This window comes from Psittacula echo, assembly GCF_963264785.1.
Source record: "Psittacula echo genome assembly, chromosome: 4".
NCBI lineage: Eukaryota > Metazoa > Chordata > Aves > Psittaciformes > Psittacidae > Psittacula > Psittacula echo.
The window spans coordinates 2,273,276-2,296,354 of NC_137738.1; the positions used below are offsets into that span (position 1 = coordinate 2,273,276).

General features: G+C 41.3%; 1 protein-coding gene across 14 annotated transcripts in view; it reads right to left on the reverse strand.

Moving 5' to 3' along the window:
• PACC1 (proton activated chloride channel 1) overlaps positions 1-23,079 on the reverse strand; it is a 114,897-nt gene that overhangs the window by 81,989 nt on the left and 9,829 nt on the right. The window contains exons 2-3 of one of the 14 annotated variants that reach the window (XM_080616390.1): positions 3,070-3,199; positions 651-914 (exon numbers count right to left, since the gene is read on the reverse strand). The exons of 9 other annotated variants lie outside the window; for them this stretch is intronic. The gene's annotated coding sequence lies outside the window, so the exon portion shown is untranslated. Of the gene's footprint in view, positions 1-650; positions 915-3,069; positions 3,200-10,398; positions 10,603-14,461; positions 14,522-23,079 lie in introns of all 14 variants that reach the window. 4 more of the 14 variants (XM_080616393.1, XM_080616395.1, XM_080616394.1 and 1 more) reach the window with 4 other exon arrangements.

A 23,079-nucleotide genomic window follows, 5' to 3' on the forward strand; every position in this document is an offset into this window, starting at 1 on the left:
ATACACCAAGAAAAATTCATAGTGGTTTGGAAATACAATTTTCAGCTACCTTGTATGCTACAAAAATTCCCCTATTCTGATTCTGTTTTCATCCCAGGCAGCTAATGCCTGTCTTACTGTACAGAGCACTTGTGTAGGGAGACAAGCTGTTAGCGTGTCTCCACTGGATGAAGAGACTCATTATGTGCAAATTGTGCTTTAAAACGCTGATTAGCCACATAATTAAAAATCAGAATATTGAGGAGAAAAGCACTTGGAACAGCTGCAGTTTGCAATGATTAGGTCCGAGTTGAAATCCATTGTGCATTAGAAGATACACACACACATCTCAGTGAGTAAAAACTGCAGCCATTTCATCAGACAACAAATGATACCCCAGGAGGTAAATAAAACCTTACGATGTTTAAAAACATGACTATGTTAATATTTGTGCTTTCTAAGTGGGAATTGTTGAGATAATGTATTTACAACTCTTTGGTTTTCAACATAGTCTTAAATTACTGAATCATCTTGAGTGGTGATGTTTAAAAGATGTTCACAAAGTAAATACAGCTGTAGAAGGACATCCCCTGGATAGGAGATCCCTAAAGAACCAGAGATATTACTAGAGATGCCCCTTTCCCCTATGACTCAATACTGGGCTAACTCACCCCATATTGTTTGAGAAGCACCAGGCCCCATAGGAGATCACACATCTGTAGCATTTTCAAAAGGACAAAGAGTTATAGAGCACATGCTAAATACCACTTTGGGCAAGTAGTCTACCAATCTTCATTTCCCTCTGAAGATTCAACTGAAGGTGCTGTTCTTCACTCTCAGGTACAGTGTTTCTAAATGCTGATTACTGGTAGAGACGTATCATAGCAGCTGAATAAAATCTCTTCTGTGTAACTGCCTGGGCAGAATCAGAACACCTGTGTGGTCAGCAAAGAAAGCCAAAGTGTATGCATCAGTGCAAAATGGAATAAAGTTATGTCTGCTTTATAGGAACAGACATTCACAGAATGGTTTGGGTTGAAAAGGGCCTTAAAGCTCATCCAGTTCCAATCCCTGCCACGGGTAGGGACACCTTCCACCAGAGCAGCTTGCTCCAAGCCCCTGTGTCCAACCTGGCCTTGAACACTGCCAGGGATGGGGCAGCCACAGCTTCTCTGGGCACCCTGTGCCAGCGCCTCAGCACCCTCACACAGAAGAGCTTCTGCCTAAGAGCTCATCTCAGTCTCCCCTCTGGCAGGTTAAAGCCATTCCCCTTGGCCTGTCCCTACAGGCCCTTGTCCAAAGCCCCTCTCCAGGTTTCCCGTAGCCCCTTTAGACACTGGAGCTGCTTTAAGGTCTCCCCTTAAGGAGCCTTCTCCAGGCTGAACCAGCCCAGCTCTCTCAGCCTGGCTGCAGAGCTCCATATCTCTCTTGTGCTGTTGCTCCCAGAGCTGGACACAGGACTTCAGGCGGGGGTCTCAAAAGGGCAGAGTAAAGGGGGGGGATCACCTCCCTTGACCTGTTGGTCATGCTCCTTTTGATGCATACATTCTTGTAGAACTGATTATATTGCAAGTCCTATGTCTAGAGACACACGCAAGTAATCCAAAGGAGGCTACTGGAAAAGAATCAGGCACTAAAGAATAACACTGAGAACGAAGACAGACACAAACTGACTTTGAGATGGAGAGTGGTACACAACATGAAATGAAACGGAAGATGACTGACACAGGGACAGGCAGGATAGGCACACAAACAGTACAAGAAAAGGCATGGAAGCCTGGAAAGGGTGGAAGCATATGGCTATATCATGTGCAATTGAAGTCAGCAAGAGCTGACTCGAACTGGCAAAAAGTGAAGGATACACGTAAAGGTAAAAGAATGGTGATGCACAGGGTGTGTGTTGATGCTGACTTCACAGGAATCTGAAGCTAAGTAGTCAAGGCTTACAGTCTGAATTTGATGGAAGACAAAAAGCTGGTACAGGAAACCTTTTTCAGCCGCTAAACTTGTATTAGGTGAAATTCATTCCATCCTAACCGCAATGCATGCCTACTGCAAATGCCTCAAGCCACAGCATATTGTCTGTCAGAATCCCACAGAGCCCTGCCATCCATATGGTCTGAGTAATTTTAAGAGGGCCTTATCTAGCAACTCAGGAACAAATGTCTTGAAGTTTCAGCAGGAAAAATGCTCCTTTGTGACCTTTGCAAAGAAATAGAGTGGTTTTACCATGCTTATTCACAAGGACTAGCCCCCATCACACGCAGCCCACTGGAACCCAGTGACATAGCTTGGGTGAGTCAGGAATCAAGCCTGCAGAGACTAATGGATAAGCTGTTCCTATCTTGTAATCTACAATGAGTCGCTGGCCTCCAGACTCAGTTTTGATGTTCTCTCCTGACTCATGCTACCTTTCAGCCCTGGATCCTAATGAATCTCACTTAATCCACCCCTCTGTGCTGTTGATCACCGCTATGTCTTCCTTATCTCTATTGTCACGGTGCCATGCTTTAAGACAAGTGAAGAACGTGGCCTTTTGTGGCAGCACTGAGTGAACATCACTTTTAAGGACCGTGTCCCAAATCTCATTAAAAGAGATAAAGCCATCTGGGCCCTAAGACAGTTGATTTAAAAAAAACCTCAAGAAACCACAAAACTATTTTAAAACCAATTTACTAAGAAAACCAGAAAGGAAAACAAGTTTGCTGCCAACGAACGTTGTAGCCCTTGTCATCTATTACCACATGAACAAAGCACTCACTGACTGGCTCCAATACCATTGCCAATGATTATGACAACATACAGTATAATCATATTATGTTTACAATATAATACATGTGAGTATTCGATAGAACCTGGCAGGACTTTAGTCACTGCCTCTTTTATGCTTTAAAAAATCAATTTTTCAAACTGAGTTTGCTGTATAACATGGTCCCTAATTACATCCTTTACTGTATAGAGAACAAGAAAGGACATTGCAAGTGATTTCAGGCAAAGCTCTTAACATTTAGTGAGATAAACTATTTTTATTCACATACATTGCACCACTACCAGCCAACATCATGTCTTTATTCCATAAATACAGCCCACCTCATTTCCATTGACATTAATGGCAAGGTTTCCAAAAGTTTCCACTTCAGCTGAAACTCAAGTCCAAAATGCTCAAGGCCTGCTTTGGAAGGGGTTCTTGCTTCACCATTTATTCTACAATTGCAAATAACTAGAAAGGTAAAAAGGACAATTTAAACATGGGCTTCATTTGTGAATGACATCAGGTAACACGCTTACCAAATGACTCAATTTATACTTGCCAAATCATGTGCAAAATACAAACAGGACGTTGCCTTGGAAAATATGAACTAAAGACATATGCTCACACTCGACTAGTGACTAAGAGACCCCACTGTCAGCCCAGAGTCAGTAAGTCAGTCAAATACCTGGGTAAGCTACCTACTCTGCAGATAAATCAGGACAGTAAATAGAATGTGCATTAAAATGTAACAGAGCATACTAGGGTAAGCATGCCAGACCTAAGCAACAGCACACAAATATGACTACAGTGATTCTCAGGCAGGTCTGAGTTCAGAAATAACATGGTTCACAGAGCTCTGCACCTGAGTTCATGAACCTCACTAGATTCGAGATATCATTACAGATTCTTAAAATGCACCAGCCTGGGTGCCTCCACACTGCATTCACTGAGCAGCCAGTTTCAGAGAATTCTTATTTCAGGATCAGCTAAGAATATATGATCTCAATTTAGGTCTCATGGAATCAACCAGGTTGGAAAAGCCCTTTAAGCTCATCCAGTCCAACCATTGCCCCAGCACTGCCAAGGCCACCACTAACCCATGGCACTGAGGCCTCGTCTCCACGGGGTGTGAACCCTTGCAAGGACGGTGACTGCAGCCCTGCCCTGGGCAGCCTGTTCCAATGCCTGAGCACCCTCTGGGGCAGGAATTGTTCCTCAGCTCCGTCTAAACCTGCCCTGGTGCACCTTGAGGCCGGTTCCTCTTGTCCCATCCCTTGTTCCTTGGGAGCAGAGCCCAGCCCCTCCTGGCTCCATCCTCCTGTCAGGCACTTGTAGGGAGCGATCAGGTCCCCCCTGAGCCTTCTCTTCTCCAGGCTGAACCCCCCAGGTCCCTCAGCCGTTCCCCATCACACTGTGCTCCAGGCCCTGCACCAGCTCCGGTGCCCTTCTCTGGCCCTGCTCCAGCACCTCAGTGTCCCTCTTGTAGCGAGAGACCCAGAGGTGAACACAGGATTCAAGGTGCGGCCTCACCACTGCTCAATGCTAGGGCACAATCACTGCCCTGGCCCTGCTCCCGCACTAGTGCTGATACAGGCCTGGATGCTGGTGGCTTCTTGGCTGCCCGGGCACAAGCTGCTCATGTTCAGCTTCATCAACCAGCACCCCCATGTCCTTTTCCACCGAGCAACTTTCCAGCCACTCTTCCCCAAGCCTGGAGTGTTGCAAGGCGTTGTTGTGTTCAAAAGGTTACTTTTAAAACAGCTGTTATTATCCACAGCTTTCTTTTCTCCAGACTATCCTGGTCCCTTGCCATCGTGGCTTAAGTGCATTTCTATGATAAAATGCTACTTAATGTAATAACTGAATTACCAAAGAAATAAAAGTGACATTGATGAATTGATGTAATGGGTAAAAAAGCCTGGTTTGATAGTTGGCTTCAGAAGGTATCGGCTAATGAGTTGTCCTCAGCCTGGAGGCTTGTAACAAGTGGAGTAATGCACAGCTCTGTACTGGGACCTGTTCTGTTTTATATCAGTGATCTGCGGGAGGCAATGAAGTACATTCTCATCCAGCTTCCAGATGACACCAAACTGGGCAGACCAGTCAAATATGCTCAAAAGCAGGGTCACCAGTCAGAGAGACCTAGGCGGCTAGAGGGTTGGGCTGATACGAAATGATGAAATTCAACATGGACACATGCAAGTCACTTGGGAAGTAAAAAGCCCATGCAGCAGTACAGACTGGAGACCGACTGGCTGGACAGCAAGCGACACTGGCAACAATAACATGAGCCAACATTGTCCATTGTCCGCATTGGCAGCAAAGAAGGGCAAGAGCATCCTGGGCTGTACCATCAGCCAGTAGAACATGAGAAGTGACACTTTTGACTGAATGGAGAATACTGCATCACAAATACTGCAACAAGTTTGGGGCCTCCCAGTGTGAGAAAGATGTTGATAAATCACAGTGAGTTCACTGAAGGACCTCAGAGATGGTCAGGGGGCTAGAGCAGAGGCTGAGTGAGGAGGTGCCAAGGGAAGTGGGCTTGTCCAGCCTGGAGAAGAGGTGGTTTTGGGAGGACCTAATGGCACCTTTTCAATATACCTCTGAGGTTACCAAGAAGATGGAGCCATACTCTTCTCAGCACTGCATGGCAGAACGATGAGGCATAAAAGGACAAGAAACAACAAAGGCTCCAACTTAACATAAGGATAAACTTTTTCACCAGCTAAGCCTTGGAGCAGGTTGTCCAAAGAGGTCCCTGGCAGTATTGAAGACCTGACTGAATACAGGTCTCAGCGTATGCTCTGAGCATGGGTGCCAAAACTTGAACTCTAGTTACTGACAAACACTGGCTTGCTCTGCTATTGAAAGGTGCTCAAAACCACAAGCCACCACTGGCAGCTCCAAAGCACAGCCCTGCATGGGAGGCCAGAGTCAGAGCAAGTAACAATCACAGGGATGCCTTGTTATATGTGATGGTCAGTTTGGAAATTTTAGTGCTGACACAATGGACTGAGTCAAGCTGCTTTGCAAACATAAGGAGAATATTTGGAACCTCTTAGAGACTTCCCTAATTCCTGTTGGGGACTCAATTTTCACACTTCAGTAGGACTTACACAATCCAAGATATGTGTATAAACATCACAAGAAAATTTGGAATATATGTCCTTGTATTTCTATAGCACTAAAGAGAAAACAATTGAAAGTATCAGGCTGGAGAGACACCGTTAGGGTAATTCCTCAAGTATCTGTCTTGGGACATACTTAACATTTTGCCTTGTGACCTTGGCACAGCAACTGGGTCTGTGATAAGCTGTCATTACAAAGACAGACTGTATTCCACACCAAAGGAGAGTGGGTAACTGCAATAACAGACACAGAATGATATTAGATAAAATCAAGTGCATGGTCATACACACAGGAATAAGACTTCCCGTAACAAATTGGAAATCACAAATGAGGAGAAAGAAGAGGGTGTATTGATGCATGAGAGGATGACTATGAACAACCACTGTGATGTGGCAGAGTTACACTAAGATATTCCGGGTAAGATGTCAGAGAAGATAGAGAAGTATCAATGTCAGAATACAATGAGCTAAGATCTGTAAGATCTTGTCACTTATAGTCAAGAAAACTTAAATCAAAATAGAGCAATTACAGAAAAGTCTGACTTAGGCTCCCAGGCAACACAGCAATAAAAATAAGATAAACGCTAAAGATGCAGCTAAAATGACTGTTGTGAAAGAAAAGTCTGATCAAACTATTAACAAGCTGACAAAATTCATTACTTTGACTATTTCCTTTACAATATCCTTCATGTGTGAATAATGGATATGGATATCTATTGATAGCAACAACTTGGAAGTGTGTTTAAGCATGGATCCTCACAAATACAGAGAAACTTCTGATATTCGCTAAGAGTTACAGGAAATTCAAACAGAAATATCAGTTACCAAGTAGAAACACAAATGAGAATGTTTGATTTCCTCATGAAAAGAAAGTCTGTGCATTATGAATTCGTATGGCTGGAATCAGGAATCTTACCGCCGTTCTTTAGGCAAAATCAGTGAAGAAAAATCCCCAACCAACCAAAAAGTGAACAATTTCCCCCACTAACATCACAGACTTTGTATTCTTAAAGTCAGACATAATGTTATGCATTACGTGACACTTTGCCTGTTCCTAATGGCTCTCCTGGTAGGTAGAAACCTGCCCAAAGCCATAGCAGTAAATCCACTAGGATAAGAACACAGCAATGTTCATCTCCCAGATGTGTGCTGACCATTAGACCATGGTACTCTTCTAGGAAGGGATCCTGGCAAATTCCAAGCTTTATGGGAAACAGGCTCTATTTAAACATTTAAAACCTTTAAAGCATTTACTGGAATTAAAGAATAAAAAAAAAAAGGGAAGTGGAAATAGAAAAGATGAGAAATCCAAGTTAATCCAAGAAACACGATAGCAATTGATCCCAGTGCAGTCTGGAAGGAAAATGCAATCAATACAGAGGGGAAGAAATCAAATAAAAATGATAGTGCTTCAGTGACTGAAGCAAAGATCCCCGAATTGCAGCTGCAGGTGATGAACTTGTTCTCATCCCTATTATACAACAGAAACTAAGAAGCTAAACATTAAGAAATGTCATCTAATGACAATATACATCTTTCTTACAACTGTGTAAAAGTGGTAAAATACAAGCCTGAAATTGCTCTTAGAATTGCTGCTCAGTGCTTTCGAAGTGGCTTACTCACCAAATAAACTGCTTACTCACTGCAAGCGAGTGCTTTGGTGCACCCGGACTCCTGGAAAATGATGTTAGCATGAAAATACTCCCAGCTTTTAATGTCTTTTCTAGATCTGGGTTTGATATTTTGACATTTTGATGAGAAACTCGTATTTTTTGGTGACAATTTCAATTTGTTCCAGGTTTTAGGAATTAACATTGTTAAAAGTCAAGTTCATATTTTACAGTATCTTATTCCATGTGTAGCTACAGTAACTCACAGCACAACAGTACTCAGATAGAAGCAAGAATGCAAAATCTAGCTCAAAGGTTTTAGCAAGCAGTTTTTCACCAGAAAATCTTGCCTTTTTGTTTCTGTCCTCTAATTCTCAGATTGTTCAGTTTCTTACAGGATTACCTCTGAGGGAAATACTTGAATACATACCCTCCTCTGTGTCATAGACTTACTTTTGGGAATTAGTATTGCTGGTATAATTAAAACCAACCAACCAACCAACAAACCCGAAACCCAGACCTAAACCCAAGCAACCAAACAAAACTCTCCCGACAACTCATCTGGTTGTATCAGAAACTTATCTGGCCCTTTTGTAGTACAAGAGGAGAAAAATGATGGTCCAGTTTCTTTCCCTCTTTCCTCAGATGGGTCAACATCACACAGGTAGGGAGCTGATCCCCTGCCTTTCCTAGGCAAATGAGTCCCTCCTCAGATTAAGAACACAGACATTAATGTACATCTGATCCTTAAACTACAAGGTCAAATCAAACTCTCTTTTCTCTTTCAGATAGTATTAACACTGAGAATATAAGACTCTTTTCTTTCCCCCCTTATGTTTCATCAAGTTTAATTCTAATTTACTTTTAATGTAAGGTTTTCTTTAGTTCAGATTTCTTGACTTTCATTTTTAAAATAAAGTTTTCTCCACATTTTCACTCAGAATTTAAACTCTTCTTTCTTCCTGAGGCTTAGGTTACATTCTAAAATGAATGCTCTTTCTTTAAAGCTGACACAGTAAGAACAAGCAGGCTGTCTTAGATTGCAGGCCATTTCATTTCTCATAAGCATGCTATCATTAGCTACCTTTAGGAGAATGAATGATATTGATTGGTTCAAATCAAACTTGTGACCTGATGGCAGTATTAGATGTTTGTTACAAAGCCTCATCTCCTCATTAATCTTTCATTAGACAGCATGATCCGAGAAGCCAGCAGCAGTCACACCACGCTTACTCTCTCGAGTGATGCCACCACAGAGGGCTCCCTTATTGGATCACAGCAATTACTGGCCTTACAACGCAGATTCTGAAAGCCTTATCAAATTTCCTCGTAGATATGGCAAGCTTACAAATAATCATGTGCTGTTTCTTGGGTGAGGACATCAGAGAATTACACCAAACTGCAGTAAGCTTAAGTCATTTGCAATTAAACATGTGACTCTTGCTTCGGAGATGATACATCTTCTTTTAAGCATGAAGTATTTTACAGAAAGCTGAAATATAGAAAAATGAAGGTGTATTGAAATGTTCCAGTCAAAGAATAGAAAAGTGCCAAATCAGATTTCTTTATGAGAGAAACAAAGCAGAATCTCTGCTATCTGGATTGCTGGCATCTCAGTGCTGTGATTTAAAGGAACTGGGTAAGAACTGCAAGTAAAGAGCAGACAGTAAGGGGAAGAAGCATCTGTTCCCAAGTACCTAATCTCTGCTGGAACAGAGCCCAAGAAAGGGGCATAGGTTCTTATTTTCAGCTCAGTGGCACACATAAAAAAGCTCAGGGTGGGAGTAGTGGGAGGGGGGGAGTTGGGAATTGTGCAGCTCTCACAATATATGGTTATTTGCATGCAAACACAAAAAAGGTTAATATTTTAGTGGCTCTGAGTGAAGAAGAGCCTTAATACAGTGCATCTGACCTATACTTCCAGGGACCCTCAGGCTTACAAGTATAAAGGTTGTATCACTAAGCTATTTTCTGCAGCCATATAATAGTAGCATTAAAATCTGAAGACAAGACATCCCATTAACCTCTGCAAACCATTAAAATACAAAGGCCTAGCAAAGGACAAAACAACTCCCCATTAGAGGAGAACTTAAAAATGCACACTGCAGAAATGTTCTTACTTATGCAGCTTAAAAATGATTCTGGCTAAATTACCAGATCAGGGATATGGAAAACTGACATGCACAGTGCACACTGATGTAATGTAACCGCCTCACTATTACCTCAGGCAAGGTGGTGAACACCTTCCAGTCCCACAGATGCTACAGAAACATCATTCATGGCCACAGCCATGGCAAATCCAATAGAGCTGCCCACTATCAATATGACTGAAAGGACAGGCAGCCTATCCAGAGTATCAAAATGAAGACTGACTGACTTCCCCACCTGAAAAAAGACCCACATAAAGACACTTCCAGGACATGTAGATTTAGATAAAATACAGGACAGGTAGATATAGCTCATGCTGCAAGTTGTGGGTTCATTTCATTAAAGGCAGTACAAAACATCACTGTGACACTTAACTACACAAACTCCAGTAGTTCAGAGTTTGGAATTTGCTCATAAAAACATAATTTGAGCTTTAGGAAACTGAAGTGCCTCATTTTTTACCATGTTGTTGGCTTGGGCCCTTAGCTAAGTATTTACCTCCTCTCATGTTCAACAGAAAACTTCTATCATTGCTCTTTCAAGTCCCTCCACCAAAGCATGCAGATTTAGAGAAGCAAAATGATACTACTCTCATTCATATGATATGCCTCATCGTATCTTACATGATAAAAATCAGTCCCTAGCTCCTTTCACCTGGGTTGTAATGAAAGCAAAAAGACAAGATGAGCTGACCCAGATTTCTATGAGAGGCAAATTTGCTGAACAAATCTGGACCCAGTACTTGTTAGCAAATTGAGGCTACAAGTTTCACACTAACCTCAAAATACTTCGTCATGACACGGTTCCTCAGCGAGGAACATGGACTTTGGAAAGACTCACGCTGTAATGGGTTGTCTTAGCTCACACCACTGATCTCTGGAGCTATCAAACAAGTTTTGGGTAAGATTCCAGGATTCTGAAAAACGCCTCTGGCGAAAATCTTTTCAAATGGGAATATGCCATTCTGATGCAGAAGCTGAGACTGATAAGAGAGGAAGAAAATGTATGAGTGCTGTCAAGGGAAAATGAAATAGAACAAGGTATGATTCTGTATCTTCAGTTGCACAGAACATGCACTCATACATGACTCAAATGTAAATATTTCTAATAGAAAACCCCTATCATAACCTTCCACTGCATTTACATTACAGAATTAGATATTTTAGCAACAACAGGTGAATACAACAAATACACCTGAAATCTATCATAACAGTTGTCAAGCTAATATACCTTAGGCAAGATTGCAAGCCAATAGATAGAATTGGTGGATGGCAGTCCTGTGGCTTGACAAAATGCAGTAATAATAATGTCAATCAGCCTAACAACCTAATAAATATTCAAATGCAGGCATATGAAAAGATTTACCAGTGTGACTATCTTAGAAGTTACCCAGAGATTACTTCAGCCACGACTGAAAGGTTACAGGGCAAAATGTAACAGCTGTGTTACACAATTGGTTTGGTTGTGGAATATGTTCCAACTGAAACTGCAGCAATAATTTAAGCAGCTATCTAATTGTAACTGAAGGATACAGAGGTTAACAACCTTGAAAAGAATCTTCACTCACCACAAATGGTTTCTTTCCAAAAGACACCTCTGTATCACAGCATTCCACTACACCTTCCTCAAAGTGTGAATCCCAAACCCTGAATTTTGAATACCATTTCCTAGAACACAGTTATAGTCAGTGGATGCTTGTAATCCAAGTTTTTATTGAAGCTAATGGACCCTGACTCACAAGATGTGATAAAAATCAAAGCACAGTGAGAAATACTGTGTGCGCCATACGAGTTAATCGTATGTACCTATTTGAAGTGTGAGGCTGATACACAGCTATTTGTTCTTAACTCCTGGAAACACAGACATTAAGGGATAATTGTACTGTTAACTTACTATAAGTTTTCCATTAAAAGTCTGTATATTACTACCAGACTGTGAAATGCTGAAACAGGAAGGAACTACATAACACTGTGACTTTTAAACTCCATATAACTAATAAGCCACCCTTAAGGAATAATAGATGTGTGAAAGACAAACTGGTGACATCTAGAAGGACCAAGAAAGGCGTAATTTAATCTTCCAGCTTACCAAGCCTCAGAATTCCTTGTTCAAATTGCTGCAGATTGATAATAAACTGTAGATGTCATCATGACCATGGCCATACAAGTCTACTATAAATGAAGCCAGAGGCAGCTTACATTTTTCAACAATGCTATTCATTTCACCCAAGAAGTCAGAAGTGGATCAATTCCAATGGTAAATAATAATGTGACACATGAAACATGCCTGACGTAACCAATGAGTAAACCAGTCCACATAAAGCCATTTGTGTTAGGAAAACAAAAAAGGACTGGAATAGCAGAAAGCTGCTTCATAAGGTATAAAGCTCCCAAATCCTGCAAGCAGGGAGATGTATTTTTAAGTGCCTTCCTGATCCAAACAGAGTTTGTCTAATGGCAATAGTTCTTTCCGCAGTAGAGTGGCAAAACAAAACCCTGCACATAAAACCATGTAGACAAGGCCCTCAGTGCCATAGGTTAGTGGTGGACTTGGTGGGGGAATGGTTGAACTTGATGAGCTTAAAGGTCTTTTCCGACATGGTTGATTCTATATTGAGCAATGCGTAAACTGTCTCCAAGCGTCGTACTGCGACATGCTACAAGACTTCATGTGTGGAATAGTTTTCAGTCTGCAACATGTGAAGCAGTGACCGTTGATCTTCAGATCTGGAAGCCTCCTGCATAAGGAGGCCTTGAAAATGAAGAAATAGCAACTGCATTTTAGTAAATGAAATAACTACCTCCATGCTTCCCTCAGGCTCTTCCTTGCTTGGCTGGAAAACAGAGATAAAATGCAGCAGCTCTCCTGCTTCTCAACAAGATGATAATTCTTTTCATGATAAGAAAACATTTTGCATTCGAAAAATCATTTTCTGACAACAAAAGAAAAAACCTACCAGAATCCTCATTTCACCAATCTTACTTCCATCCACTTCACCAACTACAACTCCTCTCACTTTTCATTATTCCTTCCCCCATGGAAGCCCCGATTTTTCTGTTCTGAGGACTTCTAACTTTCTTTGCTTGACCACCCAAAAATGCTCCATGGGGCTAAGATACACAAAGTAAAATCAAGTAAACTCAAGAGAAACTAGATCCTTCATATGTAATCACAATCAGCTGGAAATTTCAAAACAATACCGAGGACATTCCTTGAAGTTTTGGAATAAATAGTATGGCTTCATTAAAAATTAAGGCACTGTACTCAGAGAAATGTTAATGCTTTGGGTGTTAGACTTGACTTTGCTCAGCCAGTACCACAGAATCATAGAATGGTTTGGGTTGGAAAGGACTTTAAGATCATTTAGTTCCAACCCCCTGCCACGGGCAGGGACACCTCACACTAAACCACATCACCCAAGGCTCTGTCCAACCTGGCCTTGAACACTGCCAGGGATGGGGCAGCCACAGCTTCTCTGGGCACCCTGTGCCAGCGCCTCAGCACCCTCACAGGGAAGAGCTTCTGCCTTAGATCTAACCTGAACTTGCCCTCTTTCAGTTTGAACCCATCACCCCTTGTCCTATCGCTGCAGTCCCTGATGAAGAGTCCCTTCATCCAGCATCCACCCCCTTCAGGCACTGGAAAGCTGCTCTGAGGTCTCCACGCAGCTTCTCTTCTCTGGGCTGAACAGTCCCAATGTTCTCAGTCTGTCTCCATATGGGATGTGCTGCAGCCCCTGATCATCCTCGTGGCCTCCTCAGGACTTGCTCCTACAGCTCCATGTTCTTCTTATGTTGGGGACACCAGAACTGTGCCCAGTGCTGCAAGTAGGTTATCACGAGAGCAGAGCACAGGGGCAGGATCACCCCCTTCAACCTGCTGCTCATGCTCCTTTTGATGTAGCCCAGTATATGGGAAACCAAAAAGTGTGACAAAACCCACTGGATATGTACTTTGAGAAAGACCTGAATCTATGCTTATATATGGACAATAGACCCTTACACGAAGGAGACTGCAATTTGTTTCTTATTTCATGAAGTGAATTTAATCTCACAGCTGTAATACAAATCTCCAATGAATATTCTAATAGAGTTCTTGTATTTGATTCCATGCAGAAATTCTATTTTCAGACTTTGATCCTGCCGTCTTCATGCACTTCTGAGAACAACCCTGGGCTTCAGCTTCTTTCAGAAAAATCCAAACTCTCAAAGGCTCAAACCAGAAATTAAACAGCGAGAAAAAACTAACTTGTCTGAGAAGTCACAGTTCTCCTCAGATTAACACAGAAATTGGGTTCCAAGCATTATCCAGCCTCATCACTGGCTTTTTTAATCTTCTATACATGATGCAATACTTACTGTTGTAAGGGATTAAATCCTTAAAGCCTGATGTAGCAGAGCATTTAAGCAAGTAAGCCCAATGAAGTAAACAACTAAATATGAAATATGACTTCCATGAAGAAAATCACACTGTGAGAAGTTTAGCACAGGTTTTTACAGCTAACTTTCAAATATATAGGATTATAGGAAGAGAAGGAGTAACCCAAATAAGGCAAAACCATAGCAAAATTAAAGAAAAAAAGGTTAAATTTAGGTAAAGTAGGTTACAAAAACCTATTTCGTACATTCACCTATGAAAAGCATAAAACATTTCTGTAAAGAGCAGTAGCAACTTTAAATGCTAGTAACAGAGCAAGGCCTAGTTTGAAATAATAACCACAGTGAATCTTACATGGTAAAGTCTGGCTGAAGCCAGAGGAACTGAAAAATGGGACCTGATCAATTCATAGATGCATAATTTTTCCATAGGCAACTTAATGTTGAACCGAGGAAATAACTCACCAGTACTAAAGTATGATAAAACAGATGTTTGTACTGTAGCCATCAACATTCATCTGGAATCTGTTTGGTTTAGAACACATGGTATAAGGATGATGGGTAGTGAGAGAAAACACTGTGAACAAGTTTACAAAATCTAACATGTATCTCATTCCAAACCCGGACTTTCTACTTCACGGAACAAAGTGAACTTCACCAAGTTCAATGCCAAAAACCAACCAAAAGCATTCACAACCCTGCCTCTGAATAATTACATTTTTGCCATCTTGCCACAAAACCATGCAATTTCATTAACTCTGTACGATTTCAACACCAGAAATATGTACTCTGCATGTCTGTATACATTAGCACACATTTTCTACACATCCACATCAGTAATAACAGCAAAATCTTCTAGAAAGATTTGCTAGTGTGGATGAGCCTTGTTCACATACAGAGTACACAACAAAACATAAAGCTAGAGGCTTTTTTTTTGGGTGGGGGGATGTTGGATTTTACTAAGAGCTTCTAGCAAAGCATAACTCCCTCCTGCGCTTTCATTTCAGATCACAGGTTTGAAAAACACAAAACATGTTCTCATTTAAGTCTGTGGTATACTCTATCTAGCATGGAATTGCTCTGTAAGCAAAGTTCACTTAGGTGAAGATTATTTACTAATCAACCATTTGGTAATACATTAAGCAAATCAAATACCTTCTATACAGTGTACTTTCCAAGGACTGTAGAATGCGTATTCTTCAGAGATTAAGAATTACCTACCCCAGTGAGTCACACAAAATGCCAATACATGGCTTCTTTCCAAAGAGCCTTACTAAAGAAAATGACAGATTTATAGTAAATGACTGTTGGTTTTGTAAGGTGTACAATGCTGCAATCCTAATAATCCATCAGTTGTAAAAAGGTGACAATATGGGGCAACATCTGCTACAAGGAAATCTAAGTACATTATCTGTGCCAGGTAGGTTTGAATAACTTCACCCGGTTTCTTCTTTTGCATGCTAGAACTCTTGATGAGAAAGCCAGACAGCAAATACTAACATGGAGAAAGAAACCTCATTTACAACCAATGAGAAAAACAAAAATGTAAAATCCACTGCAATAGCAGTAACTTATGAGATAAATGGTACTTTTATTTGTATTCATACATACATGTAAAATAAATTACCTGTTACTAAACTGTATGATGGGTGCTCACCTAGAACACCAGTTTGATAAAGAATGTATAGGAATACAGTGGTTTGTATACCAAGATATATCAATACATATGTACACTGAAAATTGTACCCAGCCTATCTTAAATACAGATGCTGTATCTACCATACAGAACAGACTGCCTGATCCTATTCTAAACACAGCACTCCCACTGATATCCCTCTGTCATATGGAGAGGCACATAATAATCCAATGTACATTTATAAAACCATGCCAGACATTTTATGCATTTAAAAAAACCAGTAAATTGTTATGCAAAATATAGTGAGTCTGACAATTCTTTGTGGAAAACTTGGCAGAAAAGATTACAGATTAGTACAGCCACATGTGATGTGTTACTGGACAATTATCCTGAACAGTTCTGTATGTATTTTCAAATGTGCTTGATCAGGGGCTGCAGCACCTCCTGTATGGAGACGGGCTCAGAACATTGGGGCTGTTCAGCCCAGAGAAGAGAAGCTGCGTGGAGACCTCACAGCAGCCTTCCAGTGTCTAAAGGGGGCTACAAGGATGCTGGAGAGGGACTCTTCATCAGGGACTGTAGTGATAGGACAAGGGGTGATGGGTTCAAACTGAAAGAGGGCAAGTTCAGGTTAGATCTAAGGCAGAAGCTCTTCCCTGTGAGGGTGCTGAGGCGCTGGCACAGGGTGCCCAGAGAAGCTGTGGCTGCCCCATCCCTGGCAGTGTTCAAGGCCAGGTCGGATGGGGCTTGGAGCAAGCTGCTCTGGTGGAAGGTGTCCCTGCCTGTGGCAGGGGGTTGTAACTGGATGATCTTAAGGTCCTTTCCAACCCAAAGCAGTCTGTGATTCTATGGTTAATTAAGTAACTATACTTTATAATTATGAATAACATATGGAATTGCATTAGAAAAAGTACTTAAGTTCTGAACTGATAACATCAAACTGAATAGATTTGCCTGATTTCATGGGAAAAATTCACATTATCCAGTAAAACAGATGGCCATTCCAACCAAAAATGGAAATGCAGAACTGTATCTAGGCCTTCCATGACCATTTGTGATGACCTAGAAGGAAGAGTTATCTATGCAGGATTAACACTTCAGCACAATGTCTGCTCAGCATTCAGAGCAGTGAAAGAACAGGCACTGCACATCCATTGCATGGAACAAACAAGAATCCAGAAATTCTATTTTTCTGGGGTACAGTTATATTGTCCTTATGCCAACAGGACCTGTCAGTGAATGCAGCCAAAAGGTAAACCAAGTTTCATGAAGGTGGAAGTGGATACAGATGTGCAGGTATGAAGGGAAGAGAAAGACCACCTTCACATGGGAAACTAATCCCACAAGCTCCCAGAAGAGCATTCTTGTAAAGCAGAGCTGCTGTCCACGTTAAACAATTGTTTTGGTGGTTGTACATACTGGTCTTAACACTGGCTATTCAATAAACACATTGTACCTCAGCCAAGTGATTTTTGAGGATGTAATATTTAACATAAAACCTTTTTTGAGCCACTGACTAGAAAATTTCATGTAAGAGAATCATAGAATAGTTAGGGTTGGAAAGGACGTTAAGATCATCAAGTTCCAAACCCCCTGCCATGGACAGGGACACCTCACACTAAACCATGTCACCCAAGGCTCTGTCCAACCCAGACTTGAACACTGCCAGGGATGGAGCATTCACAACTTCTCTGGGCAACCCATTCCAGTGCCTCACTACCCTTACAGTAAAGAACTTCTTCCTTATATCCAATCTAAACTTCCCCTGTTTAAGTTTTAACCCATTACCCCTTGTCCTATCACTACAGTCCCTAATAAGGAGTCCCTCCCCAGCATCCTTATAGGCCCTCTTCAGATACTGGAAGGCTGCTATGAGGTCTCCACGCAGCCTTCTCTTCTCTAGGCTGAACAGCCCCAACTTCCTCAGCCTGTCTTCATACAGACGGTGCTCCAGTCCCCTGATCATCCTCATGGACGTCCTCTGGACTTGTTCCAACAGTTCCATGCCCTTGTTCCACGTCATGGAGTACTCTAGCCTTTTTTTGCTACTAGAAATAGAAACGTTCTAATTCTTACCCGTTGCGAATGAGTGGATTTAGAGATTTAACTAAATGCTTTATGAATATCAATCAAACTCTAAAGATTAATTTAATATGGTCCATTTCGGTTTGATATTCTGTGCTGCTTGCTATGTCACTTCTCTATCACAAAACATCTACAGAGCCATCCATAGTTGATCTACACATGACTAAATCTGGATACGTGTAAAACTAATTCTGTCCCACAATGTTTGCTTGTGAATTACCCAAGATGTATGCATGATAAGGTCCTGCTTGAAGTTACTTTAAAACCTCTTGGGTACCTCATTGCTTAGGATTTTCAAAGTGTGAAGTGCAACCAACAAGCTATTTTTTTCATGTAAGAGGTGTTCACACTGGCTTTTTCCCATAAGAAAGAGAACTTCTGTGCTCCTTTAGTCTGAGTGGCTTTTATCTCACATCAACAGAAACAATAAAATCAAAGAGAAAGAGAAGTGTCTCCAAGAGTTGTCCTCATGAAGGAAAAAATTATGTTAACTCACAGTAATTAAAAATGCAGTCATAACATTGGCTGCAGTATAACCTAGACATGCCTGTTCTAGCTTTAATTTGTTGGGATACTTGTAGCTATCTAGGTGGGGCAGCATGGAGCTCAGCAGTGGCTAGCAAAATGGTCTACTTTGAGCAGCCAGAAGCTCAATGGAATTGAAAGCTTTGCAACAGCAATACACTTCGAATCCTCACACAAGATCAGCAAATCAAATGTGTAAGTGTGCTTCATTGTAGTCTTTAATTCAGAGGATGGGCTTGGATGATCAGTGTCCTCACTTCTGTAGGTTTGCCTTTATAGGAATTAATACTTTAATTCTTCAGAAGGCCCATACATGGATGAGGCTGGTAAGTCAGATCAGCTATCACTTTTTGATCTAAAAGCCACTCCTGCAGGCTTTGAAATTTGGTCTTAGATGTGGTTTTGCTGTAATCTCAGCTCAAGTGGCAAGTGACTTTAAATCATATCTATACATTAAAAAACCCCAAACGTAGCTTGATAAGGCACTGGAAAATTAAAGCACAGGTAAAGGTCAATTCACACACCAGTTGCTCACACCACCACTTCGTAGTGTGGGGATTTAATTCTAGGCTGAACAGAGCCTTGAGTGACGCGGTCTAGCGTGAGGCATCTATGCCAATGGCAGGTGGTTGGAACTGGATGGTCTTAAGGTCTTTTCCAACCCAAACCATTCTATGATTCTATGTGCGACTGGTGTTTCAAAGATGTTCACAATTATTTCCATGTCTCCAGAACAAACAATCCCATAATAATTCAGAGAGTAGCAAAATCCACTGCAATAAAAGAATTCAGGAAATATGCACTTGAATTTATGCCAGCACACAAAAATGAGTGGATTTCTTGTACAGAATCACTTTGCTTTGTGATCCCTGCTAAAGCTAACTTAGGACATGAGTTAGACAGCAGAAGAAAAAAGTCCATTGTCTGGAGACAAGTTCACAGTAGCAGTCCTTACATGTGGTTTCTTTCCATACCTGCAGACTGTCCACATTAACTCATATTCACCGCTGTTCCTATGCCAGCAATGGTACAAGGCTATAAGGGAGGTGGCCTGCACCTTCCTCAGTGGGGGTCAGGTTCATGTACAACCATCAACACAATACAGGGCTGTTCTCCAGACTTCCCAACCTGTGCTCCTGATGCAGTCCTTATAAATTATTACAAAGAGCTGCTATCTGTACACAAAAGCATTCTGACTGCTCCCTCCCCTCGAATTACTTCTGTGCTTAGACTGTGTACAGGGGCCAGGGATGCAGAGGCAGGATGCTGTAATGGCTATGAGGAGAAGAGACATAGAACCGGCATACAGGGTGGAAGACAAGACCTTTTTGCTCTCTTGTCCCCTCATATCTGCACGTGGGACCAAAACATGGCTCCTAAATGTAGAATCAGTACACAATCACGCTGACATGTTACTAAAAATATACTTCCTTTTTTTTCCTCTGTTACAGTTATTGCCTATTTCTGTTTTCTCAGGTGGGAAATGAGACTGTAATCAAGAAAAACACTACTGCCTAAGAAGATCAAAGAAGTTCCATCAGCAAATTTTCCTTCTAAAATCTTAATCTGTGAGTACAGATGTCACTATGATATTCTAACATGCACTTTGCTATCTAATTGCCTTTTCTAAAGAAATAAAGCAACATTACTGCACAGAACAAAACCACAGTCTACATTCTGCTTCTATACATTTCTTTTCCTAGACTTGAAGACAACAGCAACATTAGAAGGACTGCTACTACAGGATAAATTAGCCCATTCCCCCAAACACATCTATATTTAAAATGCAATGTAGTGGTTCCTTATACTGACTTTTATGTGTACACAATTCTCAAAGACATCAATAATTCCCATTAAGTAATAATGGGACAGTAATAATCCCATTAACTTTAAGGGATGTGTATTATGTAGGAGGGAAACCCAGCTACTAATCTTTTCCTATATCCTGTTTTTGGAGTAGATACACCTCTTCCATTCCTGGTTGAGGCACATACTGGGCACTAAAGCCAGTTATTCTTGCCACTGAGTGGAATGAGCACTTTTTTGTGCTTTTGACCAGAGTAGGTACCACTCTGGCCTGTTTTCCATTCCACCATGTGAAACTACTGATGGATACACACAGTGAAACGGAAGAAAAAGCAGAATGCACCTCATACAGTAGGCAATTATATAAAACTAATACTTTGCCTGTGTTTATAATTCTTCTTTATATGATTTTCAAAACATACTTCACCAATCCTGAGAATCCCAGTGTATTTGGAAGACATGCACATTACCAAGTCGACACCAGTCCTCAAAGTGACAGTGCTTTGCAATGATATAAATGGGTCATCTGAACACACTACAAGCTGACAGTTTAGGTCCTCAATAAGAAACTATCCAGCAAGTATTTGTTAGAAAGTCTCTATGGACAGGCAGATATACATTCCTTTTTTCTATACATGGAACAGAGTAACACCAAGGCTTCAGTTTTAGGATAACAGAGGGTAAGACAAACAGTTGAAGCTGCAAATCTTCCCTCTCCCCTATGCCTACGAAGCTCAGCTAAGAAAACGAAAGATAAATAATAGCAATTAAGTCAATGCTTCTTTCTGTCAAAAACTTAGATAAAATCTCAGAAGTCTTTGCCCTTGTAGAAAGAGACAAAAAAGGCTGCTGGTACTAGCGACAAGTACATTAGTTTGGAGTTATTCAGAGTAATGAGGTCTTCCATAGTAGATGAATAGACTTGACCTTACCTAGCACCAGGACTGAAGACGAGGCATCCTGGGGCATTGAAACATCAGCAACTCTTTAGCAGCCATCAATATCATCTGACACAGCTAAAGACTATTTCATCCTTTGATGTTGAGAAAATACTATGAGTAACCTACAGGATGCTAAGTTCTCTAAACTCTACCTTGTAAGACACAAGCTCACATACGTTAGGTGACTCTGCACAAGTGAGATACAGAGCTGACTACAGTCCTTGGAGGTGATGGAAGACGTGACTCATATTTAAAAGAATTAGTAAAGCAAGACCATCTATAGAGAGGAATAGGTACAACCCAGACTAGGCCATGGCAAAGAGAACTACTGCTACTAATTCCAGGGACCTGTGTCTGGGTCTATGGCGTATTTATTCTCTGCTGTGGAAATAAATTTCTTGGACATAATCTGGACCACCAGTCTAGATCAGCAGATCACAAACTGGGAATCATGAAGGATGTGATCTCATTGACACAGAGCACAGAGTAATGCCACCATTTTGACATCTTCCTTTCCCTGGAGATACAATCCAAATATGGCTGGAGGACAAGGGTGGCAGAACTGCAGCTCCCAGCAGCACCCTTGTCCTGTAGCAGGAGAAGTACCTGTAAATGGCAAGTCGCCAGAGCACAATCTAGACTAATCTCCAGCCTTTTTTCTTACCCTGTTCTGTTTCTCCTACTTCAAGAAAATATATATCCAGATGAAAGGAAGGACAGAGAATGGCAGAGAAAACATGTGAGAACTCCTCCTGGATCCACCTCGTGCAGTTTTTCCAGCAGATCTGGAATTTAGCTGGGGGCATAAGCAGCTTATTGGCACAGGTGGGGCTATATCAAGAGTAAAAATAGGATGGTGTTGCCAGTCTGATGCTGCTTCTAATATCAGTAGAGACTGAAACGCCTGTGCGGGCACCAGCCTCAAATTAAAATGACATTAGAGGTTTCCAGCCAACACTTCAATTCATAGTGGCATTGAAATCAAAAGAGGGAAAGGAATACCCAGGTAAGAACTACTAACCATGCCAAAACTCTCAGCAATGGGAAGAATACTTTAACACCTAACAAGGGAGACAACAAAAGTAAGAAAACAATTTTCCTCCACAGAACAAATGCTGTCACATAAATCTCTAACAGGGATTGTCATGGTGCCTGGCTGTAATGACAGACAACAGGACCAGTCTTATTTGTAGAAAACATCAAGCCTTGGCTCTTTCTGTTATTCCCCATTGTAAAGGTCACAAACTGTTACCCAAGATATCCCAATGTATTTTCCTGTCTTGATGCTTTTTAGTGATCCTTTGGGTCCTGCTCTGGGAATCCTACAAAAATGCCTTGAAGACAGGACAAACCTTTTCCTGTTTCAAGACAGGATGCGTACTTCAAACTTACAGAGAAGAGTTAAATAGCATTAAAGCAGCACTCTTGAGAGAAACAGGCTTGCACAGCTTTAAGAAGAGGTCCTGAGGAGTCCTACTGCTGTCTTCCATGACCTAATGGAAGGGTGTAGAAAAGATAAAGTCAAGCTCTCCTGAGAAATGCACAGTGAAAGATCTGTGTTTGATGAGGCAATGGACACAAGTTGCAACAAGGATAATTTCGATCAGCTATTATTCACCACAAAGGCAGCCAAACCTTGGAACAAGGTTGTAAGTTACATAAAAGAAAGGTCAGAAAGCTCTGAATGAGAAGAGTTCCCATCCTACCCCGATGCTACTAATTTTTTCATCTCTGATGTCCGATATACACACATACCAAGCATGCAAAACACATTGCTACCAGTAGACCATGGCTTAGGTCTTCCCAAACACTTCTGCTACTATCGCAGTCCAACATCTTTATAACAAAGCTGAATTACATTAGAGAATATCTTAACAGGAAGTTTTCAACTTCTACCAATGTTTTATGACATCTATGTACATGATATTTTGCTCCTAAAATTAGAAAGAGCACTGTAGCATGAGTACTTCCCACAAGTTTCACAGCTAAGAAAGGAACAGTACTGGTCACTGCTTTACTTCTCTGCAGTTCACTATTTCTAGCAAGTTTTGAAGTATTCTTTAAATAGGCAGTGTCCCTTTACTCCAGTG